The sequence below is a fragment of the Rousettus aegyptiacus genome, unplaced genomic scaffold (assembly GCF_014176215.1).
Source record: "Rousettus aegyptiacus isolate mRouAeg1 unplaced genomic scaffold, mRouAeg1.p scaffold_m13_p_2, whole genome shotgun sequence".
Classification (NCBI taxonomy): Eukaryota; Metazoa; Chordata; class Mammalia; order Chiroptera; family Pteropodidae; genus Rousettus; species Rousettus aegyptiacus.
In genome coordinates, this window is record NW_023416295.1 from 23,166,725 (window position 1) to 23,183,276 (window position 16,552).

Below are 16,552 nucleotides of genomic sequence, written 5' to 3' on the forward strand. Positions count from 1 at the left end.
GTGAGGAGGGACTGGTGGGAAAGAAGGAGGTTTAAGGACTGAAGAGACCAGGGTGACAGAAGAAAACAGACAGACAGGAAAGGGGAATGTAGAAATAAAACTCGGCTCCACATAAACACTCCAAAAATATTTAGATATCCCAGGGGAGAGTTGAGACAAGGACAGATTAGATATAACTGGAATTTCTTTGTGGCTGCTGTGACTTCTCTTCATCCCACTTTAGTGAGGCAGATAGAATCTTCAGGCCAAGGAAGGCATTCTGTGTTCTCAAACGGCCATGTCGATCAGGCAGAGTGCCACATCCAACCAATTCTGTTATAGTTTGGACATGGCTGGAACAATGGTTTAGCTCCCTTCCTCTACCTGAGGGATCAAAGTGGCCTCAGTTTAACTGCAAAAAGAGAGAAAGAAAAAAAAGGAAAGTGCACACATTTGAATACTGTGTTAAATGTTCTATCTGTGCAAAACAATTACATTCACCTTGTTGATTGGTCCTTCATTTCCAACAGCCATATTAAGGACCTGGCTTCTAACACAGCCTTTAAAGATAACAGAGAGGGATGAAGGGAAGAGAGTAGAGTCTGGGATCCATAAAAGAAGAATTTTCTTTGGCAATATCAAACGGGGTGATACGAGAATTCTTTTCCCTTAAGCCCCCCCCCCCTCCCGTTTGCCTGATATTGCATGTAAACACCCCTTCTTTCCCTATTTCCTCCTCCCCTTCCTCTAAGTAAGTGCTTCCCCAGCCTGATGTTCGGTTCCATCACGATCGTAGGAGTGGAAGGTAAACTTAGGTTTTGGAGATTGAGTGTACCAAAACAAAATTTCATATACATTTTTTAACCTTACCGCATCCCGACCATTCTATCCCTACTCTCAGTTCTCCTCCCAAAGTCAGACCAACACTTTTGACCGAAGTCTTACTAAAAGATAATTTTTTTAATATATCAAGGTCATAGATACAGAGCACAGATTGGTGGCTGCCAGAGGAAGGGGGTGGGGAATGAATGAATTAGTGAAGGGGTCAAAAGTTACAGACTTCCAGTTATAAAATAAATAAGTCATGAGGATGTAATGTCCAGCATGGTGACTATAGTCAATAATACCGTCATGTATATTTAACAGTTGTTAAGAGAGTAAATCTTAAAGTCCTCATCACAAGAAGAAAATTTGTTTCTGCACGGTGATAGATGTTAACTAGACTTATTGTGGTGATCAATTCTCTATATGAATATTGAATCATTATATTGTATGCCCGAAACTAATATGTTATATGTCAATTATATCTCAATTTAAAAAAAAAATTAAAAAAAAAACTTTAAAAAAATTAAAAGGACAATTTTTTAAACAGGCAAATCATGACTCACGTACAAATATAAAATTAACATTTTTCAAAGGTTTTATTTAACTTGTTAATTATGAGAGAATCAGTAAAATACTGCATGGGTTAAAAGGAGAATTCAAGGTATCACATATCTGTAGTCTATCAGAAATGTTAAATGAATATTCAACAGTTGCAAAACTAGCCAATACACACAGGGCAATAATCAATGGCATTTCACTAGACATGATTCATTTCTATTTCAATGGACAAGTATCACTTGCAGAGATATAAGTTGTCTACAACTTACACAATTGTAAATTACCTCAAAGACAATGACAGGCAGAGAGAACTTGAAAAAACAGACCAGGTAGGATTTCCAGGAATCTTTTTGCCCATTTCAAAGTCTTTCACAGTTTTTCTTGACAGGCCCTAAATATACATTTATGTTATCTTTCTTCATATGTAATTCAATATAAAAAATGCTAAACCAACGCTCGCAAATTTCTTAATTAAGGTGAAATAGCTTCTTTCCAGAATTTACAAAATTGTAGATAAATCCTTTGAAGTTAAACCTGTCTAATGTTTTACTGCTTCCACTTTGCTGTGCTTAGTCTGCCCTTTGAATAACACTCCCTTCTGTTAACTAGGCTCTTGACCACACTGGTGACATCTGTAGTAAAGTCATCTTACAAACCTTGGAATTGGCCAACAGTTGATTATTCCTTAAACAATTTGAGACAAAAATGGAGAAACATTATGTAGTACTCTCATGGTAAATGGGTAAAATATCTGAAATAAAATCCAACCATTAATCATATTCCTCAGGATGCCTGCATATCATAAATCATGTCTTACAGTGTACTTTTATATTAAGACCAGTACTGATTTTAGTCCTAATGTTACACTACAGTGTATAAAGAGGTTGGGGAGCATGGTCCTTTTTAAGCAGTATAAGACACCACTTTGAAACTACTTAGGATAGTTGCTGGGTGTGTTAGTTAAAAAGATAATTTTTATTATTTGATGCCAAATAACTAATTACAAATTTAAAGAAATTATTTTAAGCAAAGCAAGCAGCTTTCTAAATTTGAAAAAGAGAAGGTGAGGGCCGAACAAGAGGATGAAGATGAAAAATTGGAGGTTCGGGAGGATAGAGAGGAAAAACTGAAGGCTTTTAGTTATACATTGTTAAACTTTCTTCGATTCTGAGTTAGACACAGAAATAGTGAGTACAGTAAAGCAGAATGTAAAGGGTGTTCTGAAATAAGAGCTGCCTGTGTCTCGGGATGACACTTGCCCTTTAGGACTGAGTCCAGTTAGCCACCAGCACCATTAGCAAGCCCCAGTGGTTTGCCAGAGGTCATGATAGTGGGAAGTCTGTTGTTTTGTGGTTAACACAAACATCAAAATAGGACAAAGCTGATGCACTCTATTTCCACATCTATTTAGGCTCCTCTTGGTTTTCGCTCCAGTTCTGATTTCCATTATTCTGACTCCTCCTGACTGATCCATCTCCTGCAGTTTTATTCGCCTGTGGTTTCATTGAGTGAGTATTGACATTTGGCTAATAAGTAAGCTATATTTTCTGACATGTGGCTTCATACAGGCTTGGGACCTCTTTCCTTCAAGTGTAGTGGAGCATTGGTTCTCCTGGTTTCAAGTAAGATCGATCCCATGTGGTGAGTCCTCCCCTCCTTGGTCCCCAGCTGCAGTTTCACCTTTTTCCTGAAGGTCGCTCTATACCTAAGTGCTCTGATGGGCTTGCATTCAAAAAGCTCTCTGCCGCTCCCTCCAGGAACCCAGCTGTACCTACTATGTCCACTACTTTCTGGCTCAGGTTCATCCATGTTAACGATTTGATTGCCAAACTCTAGAATTCACATTCTCTCAATTTGTAATAAGAAATGGAAAGCAAGCAAAAAATAAAAACCAAATTTAATTTTGGCTATAATGGTAGGAGTTGATGTGTAGTAGGTAAAATTATAAGCCAAGATCATATTTATTTTAGACCTTTCTCATTCTTTTAACAGATATTTATTGAGCTAGGAATTATTCTAGGAATTGTCCCAGCAACTTAGGGTATGGCTGAGAATAAAGAAAGATAGTTTAGGTACTTAGAGTTTACATTTAATGGGGTTTTTTAGAGTGAGGAGGTAAATAATTAATGAGTTAAAGAGTTTTACTTTATAGAGGGGAAAACTTTAAGAATCTAATTGGTATGCTAATCTATGTTGTCTCAGTTAATCACAGATAGAATAACCGTTAAACTTGGGACAGAAACCTGAAAATAAAGGCATAGTGCTCCAAAAGGTAAAGTTTTGCAAACCTTGAAGAGTTAAGTAATGCCAAACGTTCTGGTCCTTATTATTTTCCCCCTTTTTATTATGAAAAATTTCAAACATTCAGAGTTGAAAGAATAGTACAGAGAACAACCTTATACATAGATCAGTTGTTAACATTTTGCTATATCTGGTTGATCTGTAGTTATTTATATATAGCATGTATACACACACACACACACCTATACACACACATATACATATTTCTTATTTAAAGATAATTTCAAGCTTATGGAAAAGTTGCAAGAAAAATACACAAAAATGCTCATATCCCCTTTGCCTAGATTCATCAAGTGATAAAATTTTGTCCCATTTGCTTTTATATTCTCTATGTATATGTATGTAGTTTTTCTGAACCATTTGAGAAGTCGCATACATTGTGTCCCTTTACCCCTATGTATTTCAGTGTCTATTTTCTAAGAATAAGGACGTTTTCTTACATAACCACTGTATACTTGTCAATTACAGGAAATTTACAATTGATTTAATATTTGTATCTAATCTACAATCCATATTTCAATTTTGTCAACTGATCTAATAATGCTCTTTTGGGCATTTAATTTGTCTCCAGTACAGGATGCAGTACAACATCATATGTTACATTTAGTTGTCATGTCTCTTTAGTTTTTTTTAATCTGGAACATTTCCATAACCTTACTTTGCCTTTGATGACATTGGCATTTTTTAAGGAAAAAAAAAAGTTCCTCATTTAGAGGTTATCTGATGTTCATCTGTGTCATAGATTGAGTTATTCTAGAAGACTCTGGGGCAGAGTTCAATTATCAGAGGTTTATTGGATTTTGCCCTTAGAATCCTTACCTGTGTGTGGAAAGTGGATGGGTAGGAGACAACTGGGCTGAGGCAGAAATAGAGCTGCAAGGTAGTACTGACAGCAATAGCCAACTCTAGGTGGATCTCGGAAGCTCTAGTAGACCTATCAGAATTGTCTCCCATTGGGCCAAAATGGCCACATCTTTTTACTTTTATTTCAATAATCATCGAAGAGCATGACCTTGGGCAAGGAGTTCTACCTAGAGTAACAGCAGTCCCTTAAGGGCTACGAGCTGGAGGCTGTCTCTTGATCTCTGTCCAAGGAGCTAGGGCAACGAATTTTTCCACGAAGGAGGAAATGCATTTCTGTTTACCACATTACATGATTAAATCAGGTTATACATTCCCAGCCTGGCAACTATGATACATATGTTTTTCTGCATCCTGGGAAAGTAAGTTATAGACTTTAGCCCTAAAACCTTCAGCATACATCCCCCGAAAAGAACATTCTCTTACAAAACAATGTCATTAACATACCTAAGAAAATAAAAAATAATTTCTTGATGTCCAATTCATATCACATTTCCCCAGGTAGTCTCAAGATATATTTTATAGCTTTTTAAAATCAGTATTTAATCAAGGGTCACATATTACATTCAGTTTTTGTATCATTTCTTTTAGTCTGGAAAAATCCCCCCATTTATTTTTCTACAACAAAGACTTTCTGAAGAGCCGAGGCCTGATGTCTTGAAGAACCTTCCTACTTTTTAGAGTGTTTTTCAAATGTGAAAGTTAGTCATAAGACTTAATGTTACAAGAAGCGAGAAAAATATCATTATTTTTTTCTTAGATGATTTTAAGTATTTAATGAAGATAAAACAGTTTCGAAAGATGTATGCTATGTTTTTCAGAGTAGTAATTGAAGAACTGTTGTTATATTAATTATTAATTAAATAGAGTCATTAGAGAAATAAGCACATAAAATGATTTGTTATGGCAATTTTATTACACATTTATAAAATTGAGTTAACTCAATATTTGTGTGTGTGTGTGTGTATGTATGTGTGTACATTACCAGGTTCTACTTAACCTTCACATCTTCTCTAATGGAATGAAACAAAATTAAAAGCAGCTTAGTGGTTTTTTTTTTTTTTTTGTAATTTGCTATAAGAACAGGAAATGAAAGAATCGTGTTATCTTAACCCATCATATTATATTTTATTATAATCATATTATATTGTTACTAAACCTTCTGTAGTTCTTTAAATGCAGCACTCTCATTACAAGCTGTTTTAATCCTCTTAAAATATTATGACTCATTCATTATAACAAATTACGAAAGAAAGACATGAGACACAGGAATCATTCTGGATTATTTCCAAATAGGCTTCTCTAACTGATGTCCTTCAATTAAGCTAGTTACAAATTTTCTAATAGAAAATAATTATATCTCTGCTAAGTATTAGTCAAAATACTTTTTTTTCTTATTTTCAAAAATGTTTGGTGTACGGTATGCAGTATTTACTTATTGTGTCCATTAATAACTAATATCTGAGAGCATTTATAATACTAATGGATTTAATCTAAGAGTAGTTTAACTTACTTTTTAAAATATTTCAATAATAAGAGATAATTACTAAGATTAATAAGAAAGATAAGTATGGTCAAAATTATGTCAAAACTTAATAAACGTTTGATGTTAGTTTATATATAATTCAATTTTTGGTGTAAACTCCTTTGACTGCAAGAAAGAACCCTTGGTTTACTTCACTGATAAGAATATCTCTTAATGCTGGGATGGCCTCATCTTAGTGTTCCTTCTGCTGTTGATTTTTAGCAGTTGTCTGTGATTGCACAGATGGAGTTGAGTGGAAAGGTACTCATCATGTTCATTCCAAATAAGAGTACATAACTGATTACTATTAACAAAATACTTTCAAAATTTGATAGTGGCCACCACTTTGACAACTGGCAAGTCTATCTTTCGCCTTGATTTTTTTTTTTTTTGGTCCTCCTTTCTACTTCATTTTCTTCTTTTATGGAAAGAATTTACCATTAAAACTGTATTATAGTATCCATTTTCTACCCAAACTAATATATATCCCACAAAAATGAAATGAGAAATCTTCATTATAAAAAATTATACAACTTTATATGGGATAAATATAAAGCTAAAGATTTGAGGTTATGAGTAAAAATAAGATATACAGGAAAATTTTGCCTATTTTGAGCCGATCTATTTTGATTCAGCATCAGTCTTTGAATATCCTTTATGTTTAAGTCTATGTCCTGAAGCCTTTGATGAGCCACAAATTTAATTGATTTATTGATCCATTCATTCATTTAGTCATTTATTCGCTTCAATAGTCTCTAAAGCAAGTTCAGGAAGGAGAAGGAGGTGGTGGAAGAATGTACATTTTTTTCCAATAGAAGTTTAACTATGAAATGGGTTATATATCTCTTCTTAGATTTCGTAAGCCACGTGGTTCCCAGATGCACAAAGTATGCCTATTCAGACTCCCTACTGAGGTGGATTAAGTGAAAATAGCAAAGTAAGGACCTCAGAAAATTCTTTCCTTCACTAGGAGGAATTACTGAAAGGCTAGCAACAATCCAGAGAGTGTTTATTTAAGAAAAATGAAAAGAAAGAAAGAGTTCAATCTCAGTAAGCATACTTTTGTGGCATTTTTAACTTGTCCTATTCCATTCTGGACTCTCCTGCTTTGTGATATCCTTAAAAACTAATAGCGTGGTCTATGGCCATGCCACCCTGAACATGCCTGATCTCATCTGATCTCGGAAGCTAAGCAGTGTCGGACCTGGTTAGTACTTGGATGGGAGATTATCTAGAAATACCAGGTGTGTTTTAAAACAAAAACAAAGAACTAATAACATGCATTCTAGGTGAAGACCAGCAGCCTAGCAGCCACTGGAAGGAATGGCAAGGGGCAGGAACTCCTTCAATTTCATTCCCTGAGAATTATTATATGATTTGTCTGGTGGCTCCTTGGAAAACCTCATTTGCAAGACTCTATGTTTGACCTCAGAGCTCACCCAGTGTGAAAAGCTTTTTGCCCATAAGCATGTGTCACAAATAATTACAGTCAGTTGTTTAAGTTTGCATCTGCCTGAAGTGATGGATACCAGTTGGAGGACGGCATTAGACTAATTAAAAGCGTAAAAAGAAAAACTGGAGAATGAGACATACAGAGAGGTTTTGAAAAGCTCCAATGTATACCTAGGACTTGAGCAAGGCACATGCACATGCAGGGCTGCGCTCATGCCCAGGGCTCTGTACAGTGCCAAGACTTGAGAAGGCCGTAAGTTCACATCTCCGGATGACCTGATGATGTGAGGCTTCGTGCAAGTAGAAAGTGATGGCTAACGTTGAGTTAAAAGTGTGCCCCCAACATGCTCACGGACCCTTCATTAAAAACTGGGATTTGATTCCAGGCATTTAAGAAAATTTCCAGGTCCTACGTTTTACCTTCTGAGCTTTGACAGTCGTGACAACAAAAGAGAGGCCACATGGGCCATAGGACAGCCAACTGCTTTGATATCTCCCTGGATTCTTCCTTCCATTCCATCTCGGTTCAGGCTGCTAACTTAGGATTCTCCTTCCTTTCTTGCCAGCTCAGCCATACATTTAAAACAATGATTTTTACATTGGGTTCAGTATTTTTAGAGTTTTTTTTCCAGTGAGAAATTTTTAAAGAATATCTACATAACACTATTGCCAAGAACGTAACTCCACCCAGCTTTTGGGCTGTTACTTTCTCATTGCCGTCTTTAGGAAAGATCTATCTGTAGTGTCATTTCATATCTGAATACAGTAAGGAGCAAAAAGTTATGCAGATTGCAGTGACTAAATCGTTGGGGAGTCCCACCTGCCTTTTTCTACTGTTCGGCCTTAGAACCAGGCTTCAACCAGCTCCCATTTTCTCTTCTTATCTCAGAGGGGCCCTAGAAAGTCAGACACCACCCTGTGCCTCTGAAGCTGATTCTACTCCCCACTTCTCTGGTCACAAATCTCTCCAACTCTCATATTCTTTGCTCTACAAATTTTATTTTTATCTTAAGGCTTTTATTATTAACCACTAGAGCGAATTCGATAATAGAAACATGATCAATAGAAACATGATCAATTTATGAGCATTTCATAATTTTACTAAAGGTCTTATAATTCTGGTCCTAATTTCATTCTAGGATGAGCTCTCATCTTCCAGTTTTATTCTCTTATGGAGTTAGTTGCTCCATATTTAGGCAAAGAACAAAGATGATCCTTCTTCCCAAACCAAAGATGTGACCAAGCTTGCGGATGCTATCAAGATAGAACAATAGGTGTCCCCTCTGCACTCCAGAGGACAATTGACACCTCTGAAAATTACTAGATTGAATGTTACCCAAATCAGTCATCCTCTGCCCTGATCAGGAATATCATGGACATTATCGTATAATTCTCTATTATTATGTCAAAATACCCAAATATAAACTAGCTTTAAGAGATTTCTACTATTTAAAAGATTAAATAGTAGAAGTTGACTTATAAAGAGAGAACTCCCATTCACCAACTAAGAATGGCAGTTGAAAAAGATTAAAAGGAATAGAAATGGCAACCAGACCTTTGGGGATAAAACGGGACATAAGAAAAATTATTTTCCTCCGCTATAGATTATATATGGAAGAAATTTTAGTGTCCTCTCTCTTTACCTTCCATACCACAGAATCTCTCTAAAAAAAAAACTTAGAGGCAGCACTGCGTGTGTTATTTGATTGATAGAAGACTGGCTAAGCAGCAGAATCAGAACTGTACATCCTGGCTAATGACCAGGAGAACCATCAAACTGCATCAAGTGTAACAGAGTAAGCACAACATAGAGTTTTAAGGTTGGCAGAACTTTAGACATGATCAACTCCAGTCACGGTTAATTCCTTGATTTCCTGCTACAAACCCCTCAATTTATGGTTGCCTCATTAAACATCTCCAGGTATGAGAAATGTGCCATCATCTGACACGGCTGTGTACTAGAATGAAAGCTCCATGGGTTCTTTTCACTGCTATTCACCACTGTTTCTCCAGGGCCTGGACCACATAGTAGATGCTCAACAAATACTTATTAAATGAGTAAATGCCACTTTAAAAAAACTGTAAGCTTTAGAAAGTTTTGCCTTGCTGTTGAGCTAACATGTCTCTTTCTTTCATATTGTTAGTTTTACTCTCCAACCGATAAAACAGATTCCACCTTTCTATGCCTTTGAAGCATTTGAAAAAAGTTACCCTGCCCTTTCTTTTCCAGGATAAATAGTTTCCATCAACTCATTCAATGCTCCTCACATGATGTACTTTCCATCTTTCTCCCCATCCTGTTCCCTTTCTTCTGGACGTGCTCCAGTTTATCATTGTTCTTCTTAAATTATAATTCCCAGAAAAGAATACAATACCCCCAGGTGCAGTCTGACCAGGTCAAGTAGAGGTGGACAAATACTTCCCCAATTTTATTAAAAAGCCGAAGGGCAAATTCACCTTTTTATTTTTCTGAAGCTGTCACATCCCTTTCTTGACTCACATTGAGCTCATGGTCAAGAAGAAAGCTTGTATTTGGGCAGAAATTTAGCAGGTCTAAATGTCAGAGCAGGTCACCAAAGAACACTCATCTCAGTCCCTTTGGTGTTTGGTGCACATCCCATGGAAATGCAGCCAAAGGTGGCTGATTGGGTCTCCTCCCGGGTGCATCATATAACTGCCTTCTCATGGATGACACAAAGGCACAGAATATGTCATTATTCCAGACTGTGTATCTCTTTAATTGTAGGCTTACCAAATCCATTTTAGCGAAATCATTCAGAGCCTATAACTGCTACTTATGCATATTAGCAGCTAGGAAAACCTGTTGGAGAAGATGATTTGTTTTGTACTACAACTGGCATAAAGTTCAATGCAAGTGTTGCTTACCAAGTGAATTCTGAAGTTAAAGGAGCCAGGTTTTCTAAATTTCTAAAGAACACTCTGGACCCTGCCTTTTGGTCCCATTTTCCAGGTCAGTATGGTAGAATTAGATTTTTTTAGAAGTAATAGAATGATTATTGTGAATTTTTCTTTTCAGGACCTTCAAGCTAAAGTGTTTTCATCACAGGATATGTATGGTCACTATTTATATGACTATTCTTAGCTTGTTTTAAGGATGAGCTTAGACTTATGAAGCATTTTTGCTTTTAAAAGCTAGTCGCATGAGTTATTAAACATCGTTTCAGGGAATCAGATATTAGGTTGAAATGGTTTGTCTAACTTTGCCTTGTTAGAGAAAATCTGTGATGAGCAGAAAAGATATAGGAACCTACTTTAAAAGTAGAACTTTTAAAAAAGATATGTTATTATATCAAGTGGTTTGTTACTAAGTTCCTTCAAAGTTCCTTACCAGGAAGTAAATTACTTGAATTATTTTTCATTGAAGGTATATTATATTACTTACATAGGTGCCAAGATATTTTCTGACTACTTTCTTGGGCTTTAGTACCTGGCGAAGCACTTGGCTTTGAGTTATCCAAAATACTGAGATGACAGGGATGGTGAAAATACATGCTTGCCATTCTTTCTCATGAACCATTATTCCTAATGACCTTTACAAGGTCACTTATTTTCCTCAAGTTTCTGAGACAAGGTGAGTATTATCAAATATGAAAAGATATATTTTAAATAATTTTTTTATTGTATACTTACTGTGTTCAGAGCCAATTTGCAAAATAATATAGTTAGAGGTCTCAGAAGTTGTTCTTCCCTCAAACTTCTACCACTGGTCAGAAAGTAAGTACATGGGAAAGATGGGATATGAAATGAACTGAGAATAAAGAAAAGAGCTCTTAAAATAGAGCCATCTGTTTTGGTTCCCTTCCTTCCTTCCTTCCTTCCTTCCTCCCTCCCTTTCTTTGTTAGTCAGAGAAAGAAGTGGGAAAAATAAAGTTTTTTGAGCTATATGCACAAATGCTCTCTCCCCCTACTGTCTTGTTATGCAGACTTAAGTATGAAGAACTAGTTAAGAAGTGGAGATTCTGTTTCCTTTGCAGCTGTACAGCTGTTTTAGGCACTGCTACATGTTTATAGCCTTTTCTCACAGATGTTACATTTTATGAAATGTGACTCATTAGGGTGGTACTAGTATCTTTAGATGGAAAGAAATCCCTGAGGGCTGAATGATTACATAAGTCTAGTTGGCTCATAACCTGAAATATTTGAATAGACTATTTCCTGGGGGGAAAAAGGCAGTAAGACTGTCATACTTAACTGAATCAGGAAGAACAATGATTTCAAATTCATTCTTTTCTCTGGGAGGAATGAGGGAGGGACAGTATTCTTGTTTGGGTAGGTTTTGTTTTCATTTGCAGAATGTTTTTAATTTGCGTAGGCTTTTTATTTTGGACCTTGGTCCATGTATTTGTTTCATTGTGGGGAAAAAAAAAAAACCTTACTAGAAGACATTTTTTGAATGACCACTCTGTGCAAAGCACTGGATTTTGGTGCTGCTTGGAGGCATGGAGAGTAATAAAAGGGCTAGAATACGTTGTCCTGCCATCTTTGAGCTTCTCATAAATGTTTATTACTAAATGTTACCTGTGTTTTCCAGATAAGGCACCTGGGGTCTCAAGTGGGAAGGTGACTCATCCAAAGCCATGCAGCTAGTGACATGCAGAATTAAAACTTGTTCCGATGTTCTTTCAACATACCAGGCTACCTCCTATGACCTAATAAATCAGTCAACTGTCACGGCAGGGCAGGAACTAGGGTGAGCAAGTAAGGCAAAATCTTAACAGGTGCCAAAAAGCTTAGTAATCAAAATAAATGCAAAAAAAAAAAAAAAAAAAAAAGCCATGCTGAACAATATATCAAAATTTTAAGTGAAGTCAGCATCTGACCCTGAACATGCACAACTCAACCTCACTTGCCTCACCCTAATCTTGGCTTTGCATCATTCAGTCTAAGCGTTTGGGTGGACCGATGGGAAAACCAACAAAAAAATAGTCCCATGACTGTGATGACTATAAAGGAATCCCTGAATGTATAGAGTGATGTGTTCAGATGTTCGGAGATGGATCACGAACCACCCACAGTTGTATACTGAGTTTTAAAAAAAGCTCTCATTTGTTTCGTTAAGAAACTGAGGATGAAGAGCATGGCGGAAAACTTGAGGTGCGTGAAATAGGTCGTGCTAACCTCTAAGGGACACCACTTGTATAATGAACCCAGTCCCCTTCGAGGGCTCTGCTAGGTAGAAGACAACATGGATTCCTGAGAGCCTCACAGTGGTGTTTGATAGGAGGGCTTTAATCAGAGCTAGAAATTGGGTTAAAAGTTTTCTTCCTTTTGATTTTCTACTCTCTCATCCAAGTCCTGTGTCTGAAGTGTTAAACCAGGATCTGGATACACACCATTTGAAAGTACTCTTGCCCTTAGAAGGACAAGAAGAAATCACAGTGGTTTCCAGGAGGAAAGGAATGGATCTTGGGCAAATGCAGGCTTCCAGGTTCGCACGGAGTCCGTTTGACCAAGAGGGACCAAAAGGGGTCTTGAGACTTAAGCTTCTATGGAGAAGTAAGGAATATGCATTTGCCTGAATGTCCTTAGAATCCAGCTGCCATGGGCTAGATGGGAGTTGGTATAAGTTCCTGGTCTGACAATTTGGCTTTTCCACTTTTCCATATTTGTTAATGATTTGAACAGCAGAGTCAGTTCCAGGGATGGAATAGATTCTGGATAAAAGTGAGCCTCCGACACAGTACTAATATGTAGCTACGACAGGAACACAAAGTAGAAACTGTTCTTACAAGCTGCCTCCACTTGGCCTGGAGCTAAGGGTAGGAGGTAGGGAGTGGTGAGGAAGAGTCTAAGAAAGAACCAAAGTAGCTCCCTTTTTCTTATGATTCTGAGTTGCCTCCTATCTAGTCATCCTCATTTGCAGAGAAGAGTGACTGATTTTTTTTGTCTATTTGTTTTGTTTTTTCATTCAGCCATAGATCCAGGTCTAGAAAAAAAAGTAGAATTATTCTCTAAATTCAGTGTCATTCTTGCTTTAAACACTTTTGAGAGAAGATTCTCATGCTTCGGGTGCTTAAAGTTTAAGAATATGGGCATTTAAAACTTGGTTAAGAATTCTAACCATGCCAACTTGCCAACTGAATGGTTTCTACAGTTGGTTAATTTTCCTCGTTTTCTGTTTCCTAATCAGTAGAAAATAAAGGCTCAAAAGTCATATCTATACATTGTCATAGATTCTTGTCCTTAAAGGCCCCCTTTGTACACGCATCAATGCCTTATAGAATAACCCCAACCAACAGCCATTCAGGCTCTGCCCAAACCCCCTTAGTGCCCACCTAAAACAATATATCTCTTTGGTTTGTTTGGTTTTCAACATTCTTCAATTTGAACGGCTATAATTCTGGTCCCCAATTGTTTAGTTATGTTCAATGGGCAAGTCTTTCAACTTGTGCTTTATTTTATTTTCCACTACTACGTTTTATCCTTACTCCCTCCCTCCTAGCTCCTCCTAGGGAGAATAAAAAGCAAAAAATATTTTCAGGCATAATCTTGTATGAATGAGCGGAAGTTCTATAAATATTGTCCTTCCCTCCTCCCTCTATTTCTTTGCTGGCTGCTGTGTTGAAAAAACATTACTGTTGTTACCAAAACAAGTTTCCTTTCCACCCTCATCATTGAATTCACTTACTACCTCTCTGAATGATGAACCATATTGTTTTGTGAAGTTCCTTGAATATTCTTCCCCTTTAGGAAAAAAAGTGTTCTCTTTCTCGAAAGGAAATAACCCAATATAAATTAAAGTAAGAAAATAATGGCTGCCAATCCAGTTTCTACCCTAAACTGGGTATTGCCCCTAAACTTCTGTGAATGTCATTGATAGTATGTGATTGAGAACAAACATATCTTTAGTACCAAGTAATGATGAAATAGAAAACAGAGGTACATTGTGGTAGCAGCACATACTCCCACTGTGTGCCTCTGACTTTTCTGAAGAATCTCTCTGTTTGCAGAGATTTCAGGTCATGATTAAAGATTCTAGACTCACACAAAGACAATCTTAGCCAACTTTCAAAAAAAAAAATCTTAAACCATCAGTAATATCTATTTATTAGATGTTTTATAATCTGTACCTTGTTGTGACTGCTGCTTCCAGAATCAGTTCTTCAGAAGACATAACACTGCCTAGACTATATTAAAAAGAATTAAAGCTTTAGTTTTAACTGTTTGTACAAATGAAAATATCCAAAACATAAATTGGGACAATTCAGGTCTTCAATAGCTATCTAGTCATAGACCCTACAAAAATAAAGTTACAGAAGTCTTGTGCCATCAAGGTTTTCAAATCAGGGCCCACATTCTTCCTGCTAAAAAATTACTTGTACACATAGAAAGCCTTTTCGAGGAAATTCTGATTTGGAGATTTTTTTATGCTTTAATCAAAGCTTTGAAACATTATATCATCAATGATGGCGATTCTTCCCCAGACTCTAGGCAATATTTGGAGAGAAGTGAGATAAAGACCTAGGCCATATCCTTTAATCAAAGGTGAATAAATAGTTCTTTGAAAAGAGAAAAGTAAGAGAACTATAATGTTATACAGTATTCTATTTTCTTGCCACTCTTGGCCAAATATGGGAGATAATAATGGCATTTGGGGGCTAGAAGTATGAGTCCCCCAACTCCTGCCTTCAAAAGGCGGGCATCTAACAATGTATGAACTCCATACAGATTCAATATTTTTAAAAATATGAAACCCACAAAACAAACCGAGTTTTAAAATCTCTGCTTAAAACTTCTTACCCTTCTTGGGAAGTAAGACAAAGACATCCTACTCTCTTTCTATCTTCCCCTCTGTCGTGTGCTGCTTTGCTTTTAGTTTTAAACTGGCTATAACGACCTCTGCAGTTATTGAGCATGCTTTCTATGCCAGGTGTTGAGCTGGCCGCTCTTTGAGGATTTCTTTGTGTGATCATTACAGCAACCCCATGACTTAATACCATTACTCTTCCCATTTTACAAGTGAGGAGGAAACCGAGGTTGTGTGAGGTAGCAGTTGGTTTGTCTAAGATTCAGCAGCCAGAAAGAGAGGGGGGTGGGATTTAAAGGGAAGAGTTCCGATTCCATAGCCCATAGACCATTTTATTGCCTATTATTTACATTCTACCTGTGTTAATGATCTTAAAGTTTTGCAAAGGAAAAAAAGCCTAAAAGTTTCTCCCTGACCCAATGTTAATCATTCACTCTGTTTTCTCCCAGAAATTAACAGAGCCATACAGATCCTGGAAGCTGGGACACTAACTCCTGGGTGGAACGTTAGAACAACTGGTAAGTAAACAGGCATTGAGCTTTCAAATCTGTGCTGTTGTCTTAAAACATCCAAGTAAAACCAAGGGTTAGACAAGCCAATCAGCCTGCAAGTGCCTTTTATGAAAATATCTTGATGTCAGCAGAGTAAAAATAGGTATCATTTTATTTCCACTTGATTCAATTGTCTTCTTCTTCTTCTTCTTCTTCTTCTTCTTCTTCTTCTTCTTCTTCTTCTTCTTCTTCTTCTTCTTCTTCTTCTTCTTCTTCTTCTCTCTTCTCTCTCCTCCTCCTCCTCCTCCTCCTCCTCCTCCTCCTCCTCCTCCTCCTCCTCCTCCTCCTCCTCCTCCTCTTCTTCTTCCAAAAGAAAACCTCTCTCTCAGCCCTGCTGCCTTTAAAAGTGAATAAAACAATTATGTGCCTAAATTTAGCTTTTCTATCTGATGCTATTTTCCATGCCAACTCTAAAAAAAAAAAAAAGTTACTGTTAAGCTTAAACTGTTCAGTTAAACTTCCTGAAAATTTTTATTAATTTCTTCAATGAATGTCTCTCAGATATCTCTTCCTCATCTCCATTCTCACCCTCACTGCCTAAGGCCTTTCCAACTTTGACTTCAGTTGTGGCAATGTTCTCCCAAACTACCAGATGATATTTGCAAAAACAAAGGTTCGGTGATGTCACTCTCTCCTACAAACCTTTTTATTTGCTCCCAACTGGCAATGGATTAAAATCCAAAAGCATGACATTAAAAAGCCTTCATTACCAGATCACACCTCTTTTATGTT

At 36.8% G+C, this 16,552-nt stretch overlaps 1 protein-coding gene across 4 annotated transcripts in view; it reads left to right on the forward strand.

Moving 5' to 3' along the window:
• Nucleotides 1-16,552, forward strand: part of GPR1 (G protein-coupled receptor 1) — a 41,579-nt gene that overhangs the window by 13,247 nt on the left and 11,780 nt on the right. For 2 of the 4 annotated variants that reach the window (XM_016135071.2, XM_036237371.1), the window contains 2 exons: nucleotides 2,774-2,870; nucleotides 15,719-15,787. The gene's annotated coding sequence lies outside the window, so the exon portion shown is untranslated. Of the gene's footprint in view, nucleotides 1-2,773; nucleotides 2,871-7,375; nucleotides 10,473-15,718; nucleotides 15,788-16,552 lie in introns of those variants that run through there. The other 2 variants (XM_016135073.2, XM_016135072.2) reach the window with 2 other exon arrangements.